The 19835-nt window shown below is 46.3% G+C and overlaps 1 protein-coding gene across 4 annotated transcripts in view; it reads left to right on the forward strand.

Annotated features, from left to right (window-relative positions):
• Positions 1 to 984: 984 nt before the first annotated feature.
• Positions 985 to 19835, forward strand: part of TSPAN18 (tetraspanin 18) — a 107240-nt gene continuing 88389 nt past the window's right edge. For 2 of the 4 annotated variants that reach the window (XM_082761463.1, XM_082761468.1), the window contains exon 1: positions 985 to 1064. The gene's annotated coding sequence lies outside the window, so the exon portion shown is untranslated. Of the gene's footprint in view, positions 1065 to 1806; positions 1903 to 17072; positions 17293 to 19835 lie in introns of those variants that run through there. The other 2 variants (XM_082761465.1, XM_082761464.1) reach the window with 2 other exon arrangements.

Consider the following 19835-nt stretch of genomic DNA (forward strand, 5'->3'; position numbering starts at 1 on the left):
ATAAATGAACAGTGAAACAGCAATGGAAAAACACGGGCCCAAGCATTATAAGAAAATATCAGACCTGAAAATGATTGCCTGTCTTAAGCAATAGACTGTAACAAAACATATGTTACAAATATGATCTGGTTGTGCAATCTAGTTTTGCTATTACAGAGAAATGGATTTGGGGCCGTAAGTGTTAGCTTCTGTGCGTATCTCCCTATTTTTCTATCACAAGAGGAAAAAAAGAAAGCCAATGCCAATATTTGCACCTGGGGAGCCCTGTATCTGTTCATTACCAGATAGAGGAGGCATTAGCAGATACATGGAGATGCTGGCACGTCTTTTTTTCCTTTGCACTGCACTGCTAGGCATGTGTGTTGCCTCCTGTTCTTCCAACAAGCTGGGAGGATCCAGATCCACATCCCCTTGTCTTGTAGGGCAGTGTGAACAGGGCTTCTTGGCTGCAGCAGGACCTGTCTGCATGGGACATCTCACAGGGGCTGCCCCTTGCATTGTTACCTGTTATCACACAGGTAACAAAAGTGCCACATCCACTTTACTAACTCCTTGCTCCCGAGGTGCTGTTACTGAGAGCAAGTGCTACTTCTGCACACTTTTTCCTTACCACCAAGGCAGCAAACACCTCTGTGAGCAGCAGGGCCCGTGTAGCATCGCTTCCCTGGGGCACAGCTGGGTTATCAGCGAATCACAGAACCAGGTACGTTGGAAAAAACCCTCGGTTCGTCGCATCCAACCCCTGCGTGCACTCAGGCTGCGTGCAGGGGCCGGAGATGCCCCCTTCTAGCCACCCGCAGCATCTCTGCCGTGCAGCATCTCACCGGAGGCTCTCGGCGGGCTCAGCCCCGGCTGTCCCCGGGCCACAAGCCCTGGGGCTGCCGACCCTCGGTGCTGCCGACCCCCGGGGCTCCCCGACGGCCGGGGCCGGGCGCTGTGGGCGGTGGGGCCGTGCCGGGGGCGGAGCGGGGGGCACGGCCGGAGGCGGAGCAGCTCCGCTGGCGGCTCCGGCGCTCGGCGGCGGCCGGGCACGGGGCGAGCACGGCAGCGGGAGCCGCCGGGAGGTAAGGGGCTGGGGCTGGGGCTGCTGTAGAGGGGCTGCGGGACTCGGCACCGGGACCCAGCCGAGCCCCCCAGCTGCTGTCCGCAGAGATCCCTAGGTTTCTCGTCCCCGCTCCCGGTGCCGGGAGGGAGCGCTGCGCGCCCCGCTGTAGGGCTGGGGTCGGGGTGCTGCAGCCCCCGGGGTTGGGATGGAGCAGGAGGAAAGGGGGGAGTTACCCGCAATTCCCACTTGTGCCCAGCCCGGTGAGCTTTGCTTTGCTCGCCCGCAGCCCTGCCTGCCCGGCTCGGTGCTGCCCAGGAACGGGGGTTTGTAGGAGCCGGGTTTGTAGGAACCTAAACTTCTGCGGTTAGGTATTGCTCGCTCAGAGCAGGCAGCGTTTGCATTGCGTTTGGGTGGTTTTCTGTGAGGTCTCTTTGGTTAAGCGTAATTTATTTCTCCCCAATGCTGCTCTCGGCTATTAGCGAGCCCTGCGTGCTTGCTGCCTGTGTTTCTGTAATAACAGAAAATGCGAAGGCAATTAATAGGCTCCAGGCACGTATTTCATTGAATAGCCAGTGGCTACCAGAGCTGGTTGGACAGGAGCGTGCTGGAGATGGCTGCGCGCCTGCCTGGGTGTTCTCAGGTTGTGAGCACGGGCTCGCCCTGCGTTTTTACCAGTGGGTAAAAGTGAGCGCCTTTATTCTAGAGTTGTCTTAGCGAGATGCGTTCAAGTGCCTCGTGGGCTCTGCCAGTGAAATGAGCGTTGTGGTGCTTGGTGCGTTCGTAGGGAGCAGCAGTCGCTGGGTCTCAAAAGTGAGCAGGCTGAAAGCAAATGATAGGAACGTCGCTGGAAGACATAGGTGTGTGCTTTCTTTTTCATAATGGGGGGGGGGGGGAGGAGAGAGATTTTTTCAATTTTTGGCTGTGTAGGATGGTGTATATGCTTCTCTGTTGTCTGCTTTTTCTGAAGTATTTGTGTAGTACGGTCAGATGATTCAAGCGGCTGACCCTCCCTGGAAGGCAGTTAATATTTCTGTATTTGTTGTGGCCGCAGCGCTGCTTTTGTTGGCGTTAGCTAAAGAACTGTGCAGTGCAGTTGCCATGAATTTAAGTGGAGGGGGATGAGAAGAGGGGAAAGAGGAGCTTTAACTTTTCTGAGACAGCCCAGACTTGCCAGCGAAATGAGGATACAATTTCTGACCGTCCCGCGCTTCCCTCAGAGCAGCCATTCCCACACAGTGCTTAGCTGGGGAACTGTGTCCCAGCCCAGGAGAGGTGCAGGTGAGCGGGTGGTTGTCTCTCGAGGAGCAAAGGGAGAAAACATCAGCTTGCAAAAGAGCTCTGCGCTGGGGCAGGGTGGGACCAAACCCTGGGGTGGGCTGGGGGGCCCCAGCTGGGAGCCCCCAGCCTCGGGGGTGATCCCAAGCGAGGGCTGTGCAGTGCCGTGGCAGCCCCGCGCAGCTGCTGCGTTGGTTCGTACAGCAAGTATGCAATGTTTCCTTTGTAAATCATGGGGAAATCCCTTTATTTTCTCTGGGGCGTAAGGATATGGCATGCTGGGAAGAGCACCAGGCTTGCGTTTCCAGGCTCGCCTAAAAAAGTTAAGAGTGGAGCCCAGCAACTTCACGTCCCCCCAGTGGAAGCCGAGGGAGGCAGAGCGGTGTTTCCTTCTGTTTTTTCTCCCTGCAAGAGGAGTGGGATCGGGGTTGTTGCGTCCTCTCCTCAGCTGATGGCAACGAATGACTATCCCGGTGTGATCTCACTTTTGGCTGCTGTAGCGTGTATTATACTTCTCAGGGTGGGGCTGGGCAAAAGGGAAACGGGAATCATTGTGTGCGTATGAAAATGCTGAGCTATCCTCAATTCTTCTGCCAAGTTGTCTGTGCGTTGTTTAATTCAAATAATTTCATACACGCAGCCTTGCAGGTCTGTTTGAAAAGGCAGAAACAGGATCCGTAACCAGGAATAGCCCTGCGGTTCAGAAAAACACAGCTAGCATCTGTTACCACGACTTCGGTTTGTTCCTCTCCCGGCATCAGCAGGGTGACAGGTCAGTCGGCCAGGTCCGACGTCCTGTGCCAGAGACCCTGGGTGGCCGGTGGTGACCCCCAGAATTGTAACCCCAGCTCCTGCTCGGTGGGACAGGGGAAAGGCTTCAGGCCACCTGGCTGCCCGGGGCTGGTCCCCGATAGCAGGCGGTGGCCGGCTGGTGTGGGTCTCTGCGGGCTGGGTCTGTCTCCTGTGCTCACTGTTTTCAGTGTGACGGAGCTGGCTGGGGTGTTGGTGCTCCGTGTGCTGTAGGGGCAGCATTTTCTCTCCTAGCACCTTTTATCTTCCCTTAATCTATCCCAGGTTGAATACTGTAGGCAGTTGAAGCAGAGCCATTTCATGCTTTGATGTGTGTTTATTGGCTCTAGCTTCTCATTCTCTTGCCTTTTTTTGCTTTCTTTTTTTTTTTTTTCTTTTTAATTAAATTAGCTCTCTCTTTCCCACCCCACCTCCCCAAACAAAAAGAACTAGAGCAGAGGAGGCAAAAAGTGAATTAAATGACTTTTTTTTTTTTTTTTTTTTTTTTTTTTTTTGTGAATGGGTTTTCTTGCCTTCCCCCTGCCTTTCCTGCTGCCTTCTGTAAGATCCCTTCTTAATTAAAATATTATGACTATCCTTATGGTAGCCCTTCACTAGTGGCAAGGATCCTAATTTGACGTCAATGCAAAAATACTAGTTTCTGGCATAAGGGCAGATGACATTTCATCAGCTAGTGCATGCCCATTTTTTTTTTTTTTTAAACCACAGTGCTAAGACCATATGGGCAGATAATGAGTTTAAGCTGATAAACAGCTTACAGATTTGCCCAAATAAAGGACTTTCTTCCTAGAAGACACGTTTTCCTTTAAAATAAATAATGCAGTTCCTGTGTTTTTATTTAATTATCTCTAGTCCTGTCTGTTCTCACCAGGCTGCAGGAAAACAGACACAACTGCCCTGGAAACAGAAGCTACTGAATTTATGGGGCCGTGGGTCTTAGCTCAGGAAGGACTTGAAACGAGAAGCTCAGATGCTACAAAATTGAGGCTTTAAGTATCTAAATAAACAGATGGTGGTCGAAGTTGTATTCGAAGAGTGTTGTGAGGTAGTGCATAGTCCTTGACATCTTGAAGATGAGTCATTGCATGAGGTGTTTGTAGGTCCAAGGTCTGTCTGGGAGCTATAATTAAATGAGATGAATATCTATACTTCTTGCTGATCCTCTGAGGCTGCTGAAGCAGCCCTTGTTTGTGGGTTTTGTTGCAAGATAAAGGCTACTTTTGCTTTTTTAAGAGTCTCTCTGGCTAAAGTTTATGTTGATCCTCCCCCCAACTTAAACTTAAGCTCTCATCAGTAAAATCAGAGAGAAAGATTTTGGATCTTTTTTTTTTTTTTTTTCCTATTAAAAAAATCAGAATAGTACAGTGAGTGCTGGGAAGCTGAGGTCTGTAGTTGTGACTTCAAAATAGTAGCTCAAAACCAAGTAATGTATTTGCATGAGAGGGCACAGCCCATGTATCTGTACCCCAAAATGCATAGAAGTGAGCTAGTTAGGATCTGAAATTGCTTATTCCCTTCTAAGCTATTTCATAAGTTCTTTTTCTTTTATTTTTTTTAACTTGGAAATTATTTCTAATCTTAATTCTAAATATCAAAGGAAGGAGGAGGAAGAAGTTTGTACAGAAAAATGAGTCCAAACAATGGTATTGTTTCTTATGATGCTTACTCCCTCTAAAACTTCCTTGAATATTTTGTGTTGTCCATTCCCTCCTCTCCTACCACCTCTCAGCACTCGGAAGATTGCTGGAATTTAATCGTGTTTCATAAGAGGGTATGTTCCAGATGTCCAGACTGGTGCTTTCCAAAGGTTGCTTTTGGTCCTACTGCTGCTTGGACTGTGCCGTTCAGCATCCCTTGTGTCTGTTCCTTCCCTACACCAACCTGTCTTGCTTTCTCATCACCATGGAGTCCTGAGTTTCCAAAATGGTGAATGAACGACCCTATCCCTTAGTTCCTGGCAGAGGATTCAAATGGATTCATCACCTGTTGAATACTTGATGGGTTGTTGGTTTTTTGTTTGTTTTTTTTTTTGGCCTCCACCTCTCACCTTGGACTTAACTTACCCCTTCTCCATTGGTAAAGATCTGCCATGGGCTGGTGTAGTACAAGGTGCTGAGACTGAAAGTGGCCACAGGAAGGCATTGTGTTAATCTTATTTTTGTTAACCACACCAGCCGCTAAAACAGTTTGTCAGCATGTTTTTATTTATAATTTTTTTTGCACAGATAATTCTTAAAGAAACAAATGATTTAAAGATGTTTTACTCTTACAAATTGACCCCATATGGGATTTGCTTCTGTACCTCTGCTACCTTCTGCTTATGTGGATGCTTTGTGTTTGCTGGACTGAGACCAGACTTACAAGATGCAGTGGATGTTACATGACAATTGAGGGTATTTCTGTGATATATTTTTTTCCCTCACCAGCTTCAGTTTAAAAAAAAAAAAAAAAAAAAAAAAAAAAAAAAGTTGTAGCTGTCCTCAGAGAAGACAGAAGTGGGTTTTTGACCACCACAGGTTTTTAGTACGGGTTCTATTTCTGCACGGGATCCCTTGTAATCCTTCTTGGAGGGACTACACAGATACTACAATTAGAACATCCCTAGAGGTTCTTACCATATTTGTGTCATTTGTTTGTTTTTTTGCTGTCAGGATGTTTGCTTTGATACATATTTACTCCAGAAACTTGGTCTAAAATGGAAGCATGCAGCTACTTGATAAATAAATTGAAAGGTCACTGTGCAAATATCTGATCTTGAGCCCAAATGAAGTTCAGTTTTCTTAGACCAGTGTATCACTTGAGGAAGAAACAGAAGATGCTTTGGATGAGATGCAGTAGTAAAACTTCTGTCCATGTACTTGGTATTACTGGCCTTTATGGCCATTAAAAAGGGGCTGCATGATCTCGTGAGTCAGGGCATAGGTCCGGATTTCCTCTGCTCAGCTGTTGATTGAGTGTTTAGTTAGTTAAGCTCTGTTCCTGCCCTTCTCTCTCTCTCATTTTGCTGGCATACAGCTGTGTCAGGACTTCTGAGGGTATCTGCATGGTGCCTGATGTGGTCTGGGGTTTGTCCAGGTTAGTCTTTGGGAAGCGGTGGAAGAAGCATCTCGTTGATCCTGGGGAAGTGGAACCGAACCAAGCTGCTAATGTGAAAAGTCGTGTAGCATAACAGAGATAATAATAACTCTTATATCCCTTCAAACTTCTCACTTGAGTCATAAACAGCTTTAAATGAATTTTATGCCGTTCCAGATGTCTGGAAAGCCAGCGGAACAGCTGAGTGGGTCAGGGTGTGGGACCATATGGCCACTTGTTCTCTGTGGTTCAGTGGCACAGCCCCACAGGGGCTTGGGAGCGGTGGCCACTCGGGTTGTGTGTGTTGTGCATTATTCCCATGCCGAGCCTTTCTCCAGCTCTGCACTTCTCAGAAGGCTAAGCAATGAAATTGTAATGCTAACAGCTTTTTTTCATGGCCCGATGCCCAGTTTGAAGAAGGGTGATTTTGGTCATGTTGCTAGACGTACGTATTTATGGCCCCATTTTATCTGTTGAATTTAATCTGTTCGGGTATTTTTAACATTATTGTGGAAACAGTTACTATATTTACTCTTTATGAAAAGCGCAGTGTAAGACGGTCCACGAGGAGGGAGTTCAGAGTAATAAAGATTGCACCAAATGATGGTGTCTACGCTTCTTCAGGGAAAAAAAAAATGGACTAAATGAGCTGACTGGCAGCTTGCCTGTTCGTGAGACATGGCCCTCGCAGGGCACTGAACTGGAACGCGGTATGCTGGGAAAGCAGCGATAGGATTTGTTCTTGGCTCGCTTGATGGCACATCTCGTTTTCTTGGGGAGTGAAGAGAACCAGATCTTCTTGCGCACGGAGCTGTTACGCCTGGCCTGGGCTGGTTTCTCAGACCTGCTGAGAACCTGTTTCTCATGGAAGTCTCTGGGACCTGCGGGTGCCTTTCAGCCAAACTTGCAAAAGCCCGCTGCCAGGGTAAATGGGAGAGCAATATGGAAACTCAGGTGGCATCTAGAACAGACATGCATTAGAAATAATGGAGAATGAAGGACTGAATGTCCCAAAAAGCTCTTAAGAGGGCTGGATTGGGATATGATGTATTTTTGAACCGCTGGGTTCTTGTTCCTGTTAATGTCAAGGGGGATTCTCAGAGCCGCCTGAAACGAGGCGCTTATCTTGTGTTGATCAACAAAGCTTTTGCTTCCTATGGGAACATGGCTGAAGCACAGACGTGTGACAAGCATCTTCTGGAGCTGCACCACACTGTTTTCCAGAATGAGATGCAGGAAATGCTGGGAGTTACTTCTGCAAATGCTCAAGGCGTGAGGCTGGAAGGATCGATAGATCTTTGACCTCTGTTTTCCTTCAGCCGCCTGAGACCCAGCTTGCTGATGTGATGCGTGACTGGGTCGGCAGGCCTGGAAAAAGACCTTCCAAACAGATTAGGATTTGAGCTCAGCATGGTGCTTTGCCAGGTTACCAAAAACAAAACAAAAACAAAACCTCTTATTTTAAATGTTTGATGGGTCACATCAGTCATTAGCAAGTCTGATGAGATTAAGAAGAAACAGGCTTCCCAAAGGTGGATGGATGAAGGTTGCTATTTTTTCTTTTTTTCTCTCGCTGTGCTGAAAGGAACAGAAGGTTTCGTGCTTTGCATTTTGTGTGTTCATATTTTGATACTGCGCTGGGGAAGGCTTGGCAGGAGAAGAATCAGTTGAGTTTACAAACATTAATTTTCTTTGTTAATGCCACTACAGGTACTTCCAAGCCTCAGTTTGTAGTGGATTTTTCTTGGTATTTCTGCAGGGAGCAGCTATGAAGCACTGCAGTAGCCTCAGGGAGCAGAGGGCATTGGGCAGCGAGTGGGACTCTCAAGTCCTCTCAATGATTTTGGTGCTCAGAACTGGGAAGTACAAATACCAGCACCACCAGCATCAGCCTGATGTGTAGATAAAGCCTCTTCCTATGTGGGCAACTTGCTTTGCTTTCCTGAGCATCTGTTTGGCCAGCTGTGAAGATGTAGACGGTTGCCTCAGCATGTGGGTGTGATGCATGCTCCTGTTAGCTAATCTTGGCGATGTGCGTTGGAGTTGAGAAGCCTCATGGCTTGCAGTTTGAAACCGTGAAGGTTTAAAGTGGTGTCAGCCACAAGCTTGCCTCCTTAGGAAAGAGAAGTAGCAGCTTGTCGTCCCTCTGGAGCAACAGGAGCCAAGGGTTTGTGGGCTGGAAGAAGAATTTACCTAGGATGGAGGACGTGAGAGAGAAGGGTGCCTCATTCTAGCCTTTTAAACAAAGTCTGAATGGTTTTACATGGAGCTCTGTGGAGATCTGTTTGGGGCTGGATTTCGCCCTTACACCACAGGGTGATGCAGTTGCGTTTCCTTTTGTTGTTTTTCCCGTCCCCCCCACCTCAGCTTGCTTTTTATGATCAAAGCTCCATTCTTTAAAGGTATGCCAGTGCCATGTAACAGCGCGCAGAAAATCCCCTATGGGGAACAGTTCTGATTAGACATTGAGGAATTCTTTAATTCTCTTCAGACTCCTTACTATTAGGAACATCTTGTTGACAAAAGGTGTGGCTTTTCTCCTTGCTGTTGCTGCCTCTTCCTTGGCTCTCTTCCTCCCCAGATGATATGCTCATTCCTTTTGCTCTCCCGTTGTCTTGTCTTATATCAACTTGGGTCCTTGGTTCTTGCATTCAGTTCATTCTTTTATCTTCTACAGCACTCAATGAATGCTTAAAAATGATAAATATTAATAATAGAGTTCTTTGAACTGGCAGGTTCTTTAATGCTTAAGCTCACCTTTTCCTGCTGCTTATCCCCTATTAAAAGTTGCTATAATCTGCAGACTGTAACCGTAATAACTTCTGCCACAGTGGCTGGGTCTGTGACAAACGTAGGATTATAGCTCCAGGTGGGGAAGTGGCAGTGGGAGCAGATAGCCTCAAAGGCACAAAGATGTTGTTTCAGTTGAAATATTCTTAGCAATAAAGGAAGAGAAGCCAAAAAACGTAGATAAATAGTTCTATTCCCACACTAAATAGTCCTTCTTACATAGGTTTCCGCAGAGTGTCAGTGACCTATATAGGATAATCCTGTATTGCACGTAAAATCCTGCCTTTAGAAGAGGAAAAGTGTTCTTTCTGGAGAATTTATTTTAAGAAAGCTGTACTTTTGGAGATGCTTTCAAGTGAGCTCAGAGGAAGCATCTCAAAACAGCAAGACAAACTGTGTCATTACTGGGTGTTTTCTTTTAATTCCCTCTCAATCAGGTTAACCTCTCCCTAGAGCTACAGAGGAGAAAGCTGCTGCCTGCCCCCGTGCACAGAGTTGTCCACGTAACGTCCAGGCCAGGCTCCAAAGCTTTCACCATGTGTATGTAGACACATACACACACACACACACACACTTTTGGACATCAGCAGCATTTTTACTGTCTCAGATCACACAGACGAGGGAACAAGTAAAGTAAACAGGAACGAAGTGCATGAGGCTTTCCCACCACACCTCCTTTCCTCTGTTAAACAATACAGCTAGAAGACGAGAGAATCCTGAAGCGTCAGGGCAAGCTTCAGGAAGCCTTATTTGTTTCCTGGCGTGGTGTTGGAGTGCCCCTGCTTAGGGAAGGCAAGCTGTGCCGAGCCAGAACCTCAGTGGGGTGGGTTGCTTCCCGGCTGATGTCTTCAGCAGAAACCACACAAGGTACTTCTTAAGGTTAGGACTGGCTGGGAGTTTTTCAAGGAGACTATTTGCATGCAGAAAATGCTGATTTATTGAAACCAATACTGCTTTGTGGGAAAGGGCTGGTCTCCACTCAGTTCTCCTTAGGTGAATTTCTTGGGTTTGGAATAGAATTTCTTAGTCAAAACACAGATGCTGGCTGGGAGGCAAGTGGTTTTGGTTTTTCACCTATGCTGTCACAGATCCAAAACAGGGTCCTGAAAGCAGGTTTCTTACATGCCAGATATGTATGTCCTAACCACAAGACTGGTGTTCTCGTGCACATGGGTTTTTGCATGATGAATTCCAAGGTGGTTTCCATAGCTTAATACCCATGGGAAATAAAAAAAAAAAAAAAAAATCTTAAAATCTCCTGCCTCCCCAAAAAAATGTGCTGGGGTGAGAAAATAGATTGCTGTCTACATGTCCTTGTGTTTCTCTGTGGCCTTGCTGTCTTTCTTCCCTGGTTCTGCAGGTTTGTGGCTCCCCTGGATGTTATCTTTGCAGGGTGGAGAGAAAAATCTCTGGAGACCTTAAAAAATAATCAGCACATCAGTCAGGAGAGGAGAAGAGTGACTGTCCCTAAAGCCCTTCTGGTATATTTTGGCAGGGTCAAGGCTATACAAGTGAGAGTCTGGTTATAGGATGAAAATGCTCCTAAACCCCTGCCCTCTCCGAGGAGTGCTGTTAGAAAATGACCTGAAGCAGCCAAGGAAAATATAGCTGAACACGGCTGATGTGTTTGTGCCTGTGCCATTGTTGTTGGGCAGGGTATGAAAAAATAACGCTTAGGGCAGGAGAGGAGCTTCTTGGAACAGGATGAAACACTCTTCTGCTGGTTTGATTGCAGTGAGCTCAGCAAAGGAGGGGTAGCACGTGGTTTCAGTAAGAGGCCTCTTTCTTCCAGTTTCTTCCCTTCTCCTATGTTATGGAGGGGAGAGGAAAGTGGTCCTCTCTTCGTACATTCTTAATTCTCCTCAGAGTGAAAAGAAAGCCGTGTTGAGGTCTCCAGAAAGCTAGGTGTGTGCTTAACCGGGAGATTTGATCTCTGTGGTTATTGTCTGCAGAAGGCTCCGGATGTGGTTGTTGAGAGCAGCTCAGGCACCTGAACGCCGATGTGATGCTTGGCTGCAGAAGGCAGCTTCTTGGGGCTTCCTCTATGGTAAAAGGTGAAGTTGCAGAACTGAGGTGGTCACTCCAGCTCTGACTGTATGAGAGTCCCACTTTGCCTTCTCTTGGTATTCTTTCTTTTTCCATCTTTCAAAAAAGAAAAGGTGGGACGTGGGTGGAGGGGTAAGCTGGTGATTGGAGCTCCAACATTGCATAGGCAAAGGAGAAACACTCCCTTTTAGAGGCAAAATGTTCCAGGCTGTTGCTGTGTAATTGAGGTTTAAATAATGGCTGTTTCCGGAAACCAAATGCATCCTCACATGGTCTCTGCTAACCTGTTTAAAGAAGACTTTTGTTCGTATTGTGGTAGATGAAGAGTCTGAGCTTGCCTCCTTGGTTTACCTCCTCGTTCTCCGTCGAGTTGAAGTAGGAGGTGCAAGGTGTGTTTGTACCACACAGAATCACGGGGCAGCAGAAGGCCCCAGAAGGTGACATCCAGAACCAGGATGTCCATACAGCTCTGCTGGCTTCAGCAGGTAGGTCTGGAACCCACATCTTGGCTCTGGGACCCCCATAATGTCAGAGCAGTCCTGGGTGCGAGATGAAACTCCAACCTGTGTGTGACGATGCAGAGGTGCAGGCCCCAGGTGCAGAGTGTTTATAGGAACAAATAAAAAACCTCTAAGCCTTGCTCATGTGTTTTTGGTGATAGACAGGCAATACTTCTCAAATATTAGGTGACAATTATCTTAAGAAAATAAGAAAATATTTTTCTTAAATTAATCCAGTCTGAGACTTCTGTCTTTGCCTGAAACATCAGCAGATCTCTGCCTCTTCTTCTGGTTACAAACATTGGAAAAAAACCTCTAAAGAAGCCTTTAAGAAGCTCATTGTTAAGGTTCCCGAGGTCCCCAGGCGGATGACGATAAGCTGCTGTTTTTCTTCAGAGGCTTAGACTGTGCTGTTAATGATCACTGGAGCTGGGGATGATGTGAGACCTTTTTAAGGATTAGACCACTTACCCACTAAAGTCAGTTTGCATCTTCTAATCAGTGAATGACCAGACTTCTTTGCACCCACTGCATGTCTGTATTCTGCACATTAGTCAAGTATACAGTATACTTAAATTAATGAGAAAAGCAAGCTATTGATCTAAGACTTCACACTTCTTTTTTTCTTCTTAATCAGGGATGAAGAACTGAAAAAAAAAATCAAGTTAGGGAGAAAATAGTTTCATTAAGTTGAGAACTTGGATGCGTGTCTCAAAGATGTATTCTGGAGCTGGGTTGCAAATTCATCCTACTGAGCTAAGTACAGATTGCACTAGGACAGCGCTGGGGAGGGTTAGCCAAAATCCAGACCAGGGCTGCATGCCCAAACTGTTCAGTGGGGCTGCCTTGCAAAATCCTTCCTGCAGCTGGATCTGTACTGCGGGCTTCAGTGAAGAAGCCATGTAGTGGATCTGTTCCTGATAGCATCCTATAAAATTATACCTGTGGACTGTCCTTTAATGTGAAGCAGCAACCTTCAGCTGTGATCTTTGATTCTTTATAAAGTGCAGTGGTATGGAGTAGGACCAAAGATTGATTTTTAAACAGAACGTTATTAAGTGTAAGAATGCCTCAGTTCGACTGTCTTGCAGCTTCGTGACTTTGCATGTACAAGACTTATCACTTCCTCCACCTTTCCTGTTCTGCTGTCTGTGATCCCTCATCACTCTGATTTGTGATGAAGCAAGGCAAGGGTTTGTCCAGGTACTCTATTGCTTAGCAAGGAGGTGGTGAATCGGATGCTGTTGTTGAAACTTGTGATAAGGTAATTTTCTCACCCTTCCAATAGCTGTAAATGCATTTGAAAGAAGATTGACATTGCTAGTAGCATGTGTTATTGTGTGTATACTCCTGGAAATAAATCAGAGATGGACTGGTAGCTAATGAAATGGTGCAGCATTCCCGAGTGAGCAGCTTGGGCAGGCACCTGAGCTATCCATGTGCTCGCCCACCAGAGTGTTGCTCAGAATCCTCCTGGCAAATGCAGCCTCTCTGTTTTGTTTCACAGTGATTTTCTACCACTTACTTATTGAGTTTCTGTGCAATACACAGCATTTCAGTATCTCCCAGTTGCAAATGGGCTGTATCTCAGGTACCTCTTCCAGGCAGAGTCCTCTTTCATCAGTAAAATGGGCAGTGGTAATGTCAAATCGAAATGACTTGCCGAGGGTGTTGCAGGAAACTTGTGACAGACGAGAGAATGAAAAGCCTTGTTTAGAAAGAGTCACAATCGCTTTCTTCCTTAATAGCACCTACCCGAATTCTTCTCCTATGAAAGACATTTCACGCTTGAAAAATGGGAAGGGAGTATTTCCTGTCTTACTGGAAGAGTTTTCCCAGCTAAATAAATAGCTTTCTCCACCGCTCTCTTGGCTGCATGTCCCATGCAGCTCAGTGTTCTGCTGTTGCTCTTCTCTTGCCTGTATTAATTGTGCGTTCACTAAATTTGGATAGAACGCCCTTCTCCCTGTAAATGAGTCTTTGGGGGTATGTGTGTTTCTCACAGGAAAAACAAAGAATTTCTGAAGTTTTGGGAGAACTGAGGGGAGAATCTTATCTCAGCCAAAACAGTGCGCGTTTTGTGGTTTGTGGATAAGCATTAGAGCATGGGAGACTGGTGGGGGTCATGGCCCTGGGATCCAAGCCTCATTTTTCCACATCTAAGCACTGCCTCTCTTGCCTTCTGACTGCAAACTTTTGACCTGTTAACTTTCTTGGAAGCATGCACAGGTTCATAACAAGTGCTCTCCTTTGAGCAGACTACGTTTTCAGAATGTTTCCCCCCAAAAATATTTACAAAGAGGATCTAATTAGGCCTAACAGTCCTTAACACGTTAGCAACTCAAGTCCTACCATTTAGTGGCATCTCAGGAGTGCTGTGGTCCTGAAGCATTTACCTGTTTTCACTGCAGAAATCCTAATCAAAGGCACGAGGTAGTGAGATGGCTTCTTTCTTCACCCCGAGGCGATCCTGGGTGCTTCCATGAGAAAGCAGTGGTGCTTTGGAGCTGTTACAAAGGCACTTGCTGTAGAAACTTCCCAGGCACAGATGGGGAGTTGCTAAGTATTAATGCCAGTTGTGCAGTTCAACATCACAGCTTTGTTCCTGAAATTGTAATAATACTAAAAAAAAAAAATCATCTTTGATCCTGATGAGGAGCTCCAGTCCCCGAGCTTGTATCGAATCTGGGTCAAAGTTTTAATTTGATGCTGAGTACCCTTGGTGGCAGCTGAAATTAGTGGGCGCTGTGTATGCTCAGCCCTTTGAAAGTAAAACTGTGTGTGTACGTTGTGTACTGAAGCAGAGATCTCGGGGGTTGCAGTGCCTAAGATGTTTCCCCTGTAATAGTTTCTTAGTGAAACCCCAGACAGTTTACATGGCTTCTCTTGAACTTCGGGACTCTGCTTTTCTTGAGCGTATTTGAGGCTTCTAGCCTGGCAACTCCTCAGAGCTTTCTATTAAGGTATTAAGGGGCAGAAAACCAGTTGGTTGCCTCAAGCTGAGGAGGAAATGCTAGACTTGAAGGATTATCTCAGCGCAATGAATTTTAAAGACTTTTTGCTATACATGTGCGGAAAGCTATCAAAATGCTAATGGTTCTGAGGGCTTTTTTTTAACCATTTCAGTATAGAGAGCAGTTGGGGTGGTAGTGGGGAAGAATGGTGTTATTTTACTGCAAAAGGATGGTCCAGCCAGAAATTAAGTGTTAAGTGGCTTTTCGTCTCTGTTAGCCAGAACTTCTGCAGCGATAAGGAAGAATGATGCTCTTGGCATCAGGACAGGATCAGGCTGGGTGACTCCTGCAGCTCCTTCACAGGCTGAGGGAGCAGGCTGGAGGCTCGGTAAATGGCAGTACAGACACATTTTTGGGACACACACCTTGCCCACAGCTCTGGGGATGCATCTGTTTTGCAAGAGGTGTGCACGGCTCTGCTGTCAGCACAACTCATCCAGTTGAGTCCTGGGACCAGGTGGGTCATCCTGGCTGCAAATCCATTGCAACAGTGGAGGCATGTCCTCTGTGCGCTCATTCCGGTTTTTCACCAATAAGACGCAATTCTCCTGGCTTTCTTCCTGCACTGTCTTCACCGAGGGCAAGCTCAGGCTCCAGGCTTACAGCTGAGAGGACTGTGTGTGTTTATTTCTGGGCAGCAAGGCTTGTCTCAGGGGGGCGCACAGATCCTGGATTCGCACCAGCTCTGTGCTGCTGCGCCTGCCCAGAGCAGCTGGGCTGGGTAAATCTGCCCAGGAGGCCGGCGGGCATCCTCCTCTTGGGATATTAGCTGTATCTGCGAGGAACTTCTGTTCCATTTGTTTAGGCTTTTGGCTGAGGTTTTGAAATGTCGGGAATATCTCATTCAACTCTGCAGAGATTCTGTTAATGTTATGCTTTTGGAGCCAGGTAAACACTTGGATAACTGGCGATATAAATAACTGAAATTATAAGTGTTATTAAACCCATGAGATTCTGTCATTGCTTTAGCTGTCTCTGAAATATCTTAGAGCAATGGGTCTGTCTGTGCTTATCTTTTTAATCAGGCCTAAGCAGGCACTTTCAGCCCCCAAGAGAGCCTGAATCACTGAGCTGCAGGGGTATCTTTGCCATTAAGATTGTGACTTTTAGGTTTCAATGAACTTTCAGCGTATTTTTTTTTTATTTTATTTTGTTTTTAAGGCATATTTGCTTTTAAATAGTAGCTCTCTGCCAGCTTATTTCATATCTTCAAAGCATCGGTGTTTTCCATTTTGCAGCTGTAATCCAGAAGAGCACGGCTGCCAGCACATACCACCTGGGGGCAGGAGCAGGGGCAGGCAGTAGGGGAAGGATTGCTGCAAGGATCTGCCTTGGGGCTGGATCCAGGAGGATGCCAGATGAAGCAAAGGCAAGGCAGATGGACTGGATAGCAGTAAGAGATTGGAGTAGGCTTCTTCTTTCCCTTTCAACAAGGGTGTCGTGAGGTATTGCTTCGCTTGGGGCATCTTGAGCTAGATTGGGTAGGACACTGGGGAAATCAGCTTTAGAGACAACTCTTTTTTTCTTGGATTGTTCTCAGTGATATAAAGACATGGCTGGTGCATAGTGAGCGAGGAATGGGGTGTTTGTGAAATCCAGTCTGTGTGTTGACCATGATTTCCTGTGTGGCTTTTAATGAATTGATTATTCTGAGTGTGTGTGTTTGGGAGAGGGAATAGATTTTTTATTATTATTTTTATTTAAAAATCTTTGTCCTTTGTGTTTTTCCCAGCATGGACAGTTACAAGCTATGTACCTAAAGGCTGTTTTCAGTGTACTCATCTCTGCCTGAGTCTTACATTTCTCAGTGAGTGGCTTTAGGTATTGCAAACAATACCTTTCAATAAGAAATTATTCCCCCTGAAATGTTTCTGATCACTGGAAAAATCTCATTATGTTTTTCAATTTAGAGCTACTTACTTCCTTGTACAAAGTATATTTTGATTAATGTTGAAAATTTAAGACTGCATGCATAAGGAGATGGTTTTTATTGTGTCTGTGGTTGTTTTGCAGACAGAAGTAAGTGTGCAGTGACTTGCTTTTCTGGCCCGGAATTTCTCTAAGTACCTTCCAGTTTCCATTTAGTTTTGTGTGTGTGAAGAGAGTGGAGCCTGAGCTGCATTCTCCCACCCACCACAACCCCTTCTTCCATACTAATGGATGACAGTATTGGCAGTGGGAAAAGTAGGACTTGGAGGAATGTATGTACGTGATGTATCAGCCTCACTTCTGTGATTAAGTATGCAGTTAATCTCTGCAGATTAAATACTAAACACAAATGCAAACCCAAATCCTTTGCCATTTCTGAAGAAATCTGCTGTTTGGAGCTGGGCTTTTGGATGAGCATGAGAAGCAGGATCCTGGGCTGGCTGAAGAGGGAGGGGGGCATGCAGTCGTGGTCTGTGGAGGTCATGTCTTTGAAGGGAACGGTGTTTCTTGGAAGGTTACCATCTTTGATGAAAAGCAGTGCAGGTGTTCATTTTATTTACGGTTGCCTTGGGAGAGTAATTCTTGTGTAAAATAGAATGGGAATGTCTGGCTTCTTCCTTTTTTTTTTTTTTAATTTCTTTTTTTTTTTTTTAACTTGCCCGCATAATTGAAAAGCCCCACTTCTGTTTGCTTCTGACTGAATGCAGAAAGAAAGGGTGCTGAAGTGCTGATTGCCAGAAACAAAACCACCATCCTGTACCAGCCTGCAGCTGTTGGCCTCGCTTGCAAGAACCAGTCTGTTTCTGAGGTGAGAAGGGTCACAGGAGATCCAGCCCATGACAGCAAGCAGAGAAAGCTTTCCCATTTTCTCAGGCTGGACAGATCAGTGTCCCAGACCAGATCTCCCATTAGAGGAGCAGCGGGAGCTATTTATATGGGAGCTACTCTTCCCTGAGAGATTTTGGTATTTATTGCAGCAGGAATTCTTTCCAGCAAGAATCTTCATATCTCCAGACTCTGATTGAAGAGTACCCAGGACGTGCACCAGCATGGTGGATAGGATACCTTCTGGGAAAGGGAAAGTCTTCGGTTCAAATTTTGGCTTGAACTTTGGCAAAAAGGGGATCTGAACCAGTTTGCAGTATTCCAAAAGCCAGGCACTCGGTCAAATTACCTGCTGTTGGATGAGCTGTGGTGGTTGTCCATGTGTGGTCTTAGCCCATGGCAACTGCAAGGTAATGCAATTTAGCAGTACTCTCTCACTGCTAAATTAAATTACCTGACATCAGCTTCAGGGGATGAGTGTGCACATGGAGAGCTACCACAGCTCAGTTGGAGTACAGCCTACTGCTACTTCACTCTGCCATGGCTTTACTGGGGCCTTACTTGGGTGGCCCAGTGACCAAGCAATAGGTAATAGCCAGCTGCAAGGAGAAGGGAGGTCTAGTTGTGCCTCCAGCTAATGGATATTGCCCGTCAATCTCGTAGCATTTTGAGGGGCTGCAGTCTGCTGAGTTTGGGGTTGACGGAAATAGTGGTTTCCAGCAATTACCTTATCTGGTTAAAAAAATAATAATAATAGTTTGCCTTTCCAGCAGATGTTGACTCCTCTGCCAGTAGGGAGGGCCTGTTGCCTGTAAGAGGTATTGTTTCCAGGAGAATAAGATGTGTTTGGCACCGTGTTTCTCTGAAGGTCCCTTTCATCTCCAGTGAATTCTTGTGCTTCAAATACAGGAAACATTATTGTTGTGGTTTTCACCCCCCTCACTCTCTCCCAAATAACTGTGAGAACTTTCTTTTGGTCCCATTTGATAGTAGACCAAGCAGCAGTCTGTCCTAACCTTCAATTCCTTTATCTCTAGGAATACGAGAATGTGCTGAGTGATGGGGTCTTGCCCGTGGACAATTCAGCAAGCCATGGCAGCCTGGAGCCATGCACAATTTGTCTGCTTTAATGGGATTTTGGAAGGGAATTGGAGTCAAATGGTGTTGGAGAGGCACTTTGCCTCTCGTGTGCTTGCAGTAGGAAGAGCTAGCTGCTAGTGAAAGCTTCTGTAGCAAGCCTGTGTCTGCGTTACCTGAGGAGACCAGGAGCTGCCTTTCTTTCAGTGGGCAGCGGGAGGACCACAGCTCCGCCTGGCCCCATCCCCATGGGTCGGTGGCTGAGCAGCACCTGGCAAGATGGGGCTCAGGGCTGGCACCAGGAGTGGGGAGCCAGGGCTTGCTCCGAGGAAACCTGCAGTCCTCTGCCTCCAGAGCTCATCGTGGGAGGGCGAGCACAGCAGCAGTGGGCAGTGCTTTTGGCAGTCCTGGCAGTTATGGTCTGAGCTGTTGGGTATTGATGATGGACACTGGCAGCACCATGGCATTATTACAGATGCTTCTGTGTCCTTGTGATTTGGCTACGTGCACTGCTTTCTTCCAAGCCAGGGCTGAGTTCTCCAATTATTGGCTGCTAGAAGCTTGTTGTAAGCCCTATTGTTCCCATTGTCTCCCAGAAATCATTTCCATTTGGCCCATTCTTTTCCCCAGCTCCCATCTTTCTCCTTTACTGGGATTCTCTGGAAACCACAGTCAGGATGTATTCCTTAAACATACATGAGGTCTAGCATCTGTTGTTTGTGACACAGATCATTGCACATGGCAGAATACATGTGCAAATTCATGCACAGCCAGCTCTCACTGCACAATGAAGATTTGGTTAAATGGGAATTAGGATTAATACTGGATTTAAGTTTCTCGTAGTTGGCTGGTAATAACCTAATCTCCTCAAAGGCTGCAGGCAGGCTGGCAGCATTCAGCTCAAGGCCGTTGTTTGCAAAACCTGAAAGAAATTGAATTTTGATACTAAGAGAGTTTAACCAGAGCCTTTCGAAGTAGTACATACACTTCCTATCCCTGTCGCAAATGCAGCCTTTTAATTTCTTTAATATATGACATTCACCTACGCTTCTAGGTCTGATGAGTGTTTGACAGTAATATTTTTTTCATTCCCTTATGTGAAAGCTTAGAGATTCTGATTGGTTTTAGAAATGTATAAATTGCGTTCTGAAAACTGATCTACCGAAATCTCTGTATAGGCAGAGTGAGATATGTCTGTGTAGGGCAGCCAGCACTCCCTAGTTTGACGTGTGAGCCTACCTCACCTACCTAGCAGGGTGCTGAACGTCCTTCAGGTAAGGAGGCCCAAGAGGCTGCAGAACTGTGGAGCTTTTGGTGTGATGTGGTCAGTTCAGTCCAGTCTGGTTTGATTGCTGCTGTGGTACAGATGACCCGTGAGAAATGCGTTGGTGAGTCTGTGCAGGTCATAAAATGAATCACTGAATTTGAGGGTAAGGACCATGATTGGAA

Source organism: Aythya marila (assembly GCF_965140915.1).
Source record: "Aythya marila genome assembly, chromosome: 5".
NCBI lineage: Eukaryota > Metazoa > Chordata > Aves > Anseriformes > Anatidae > Aythya > Aythya marila.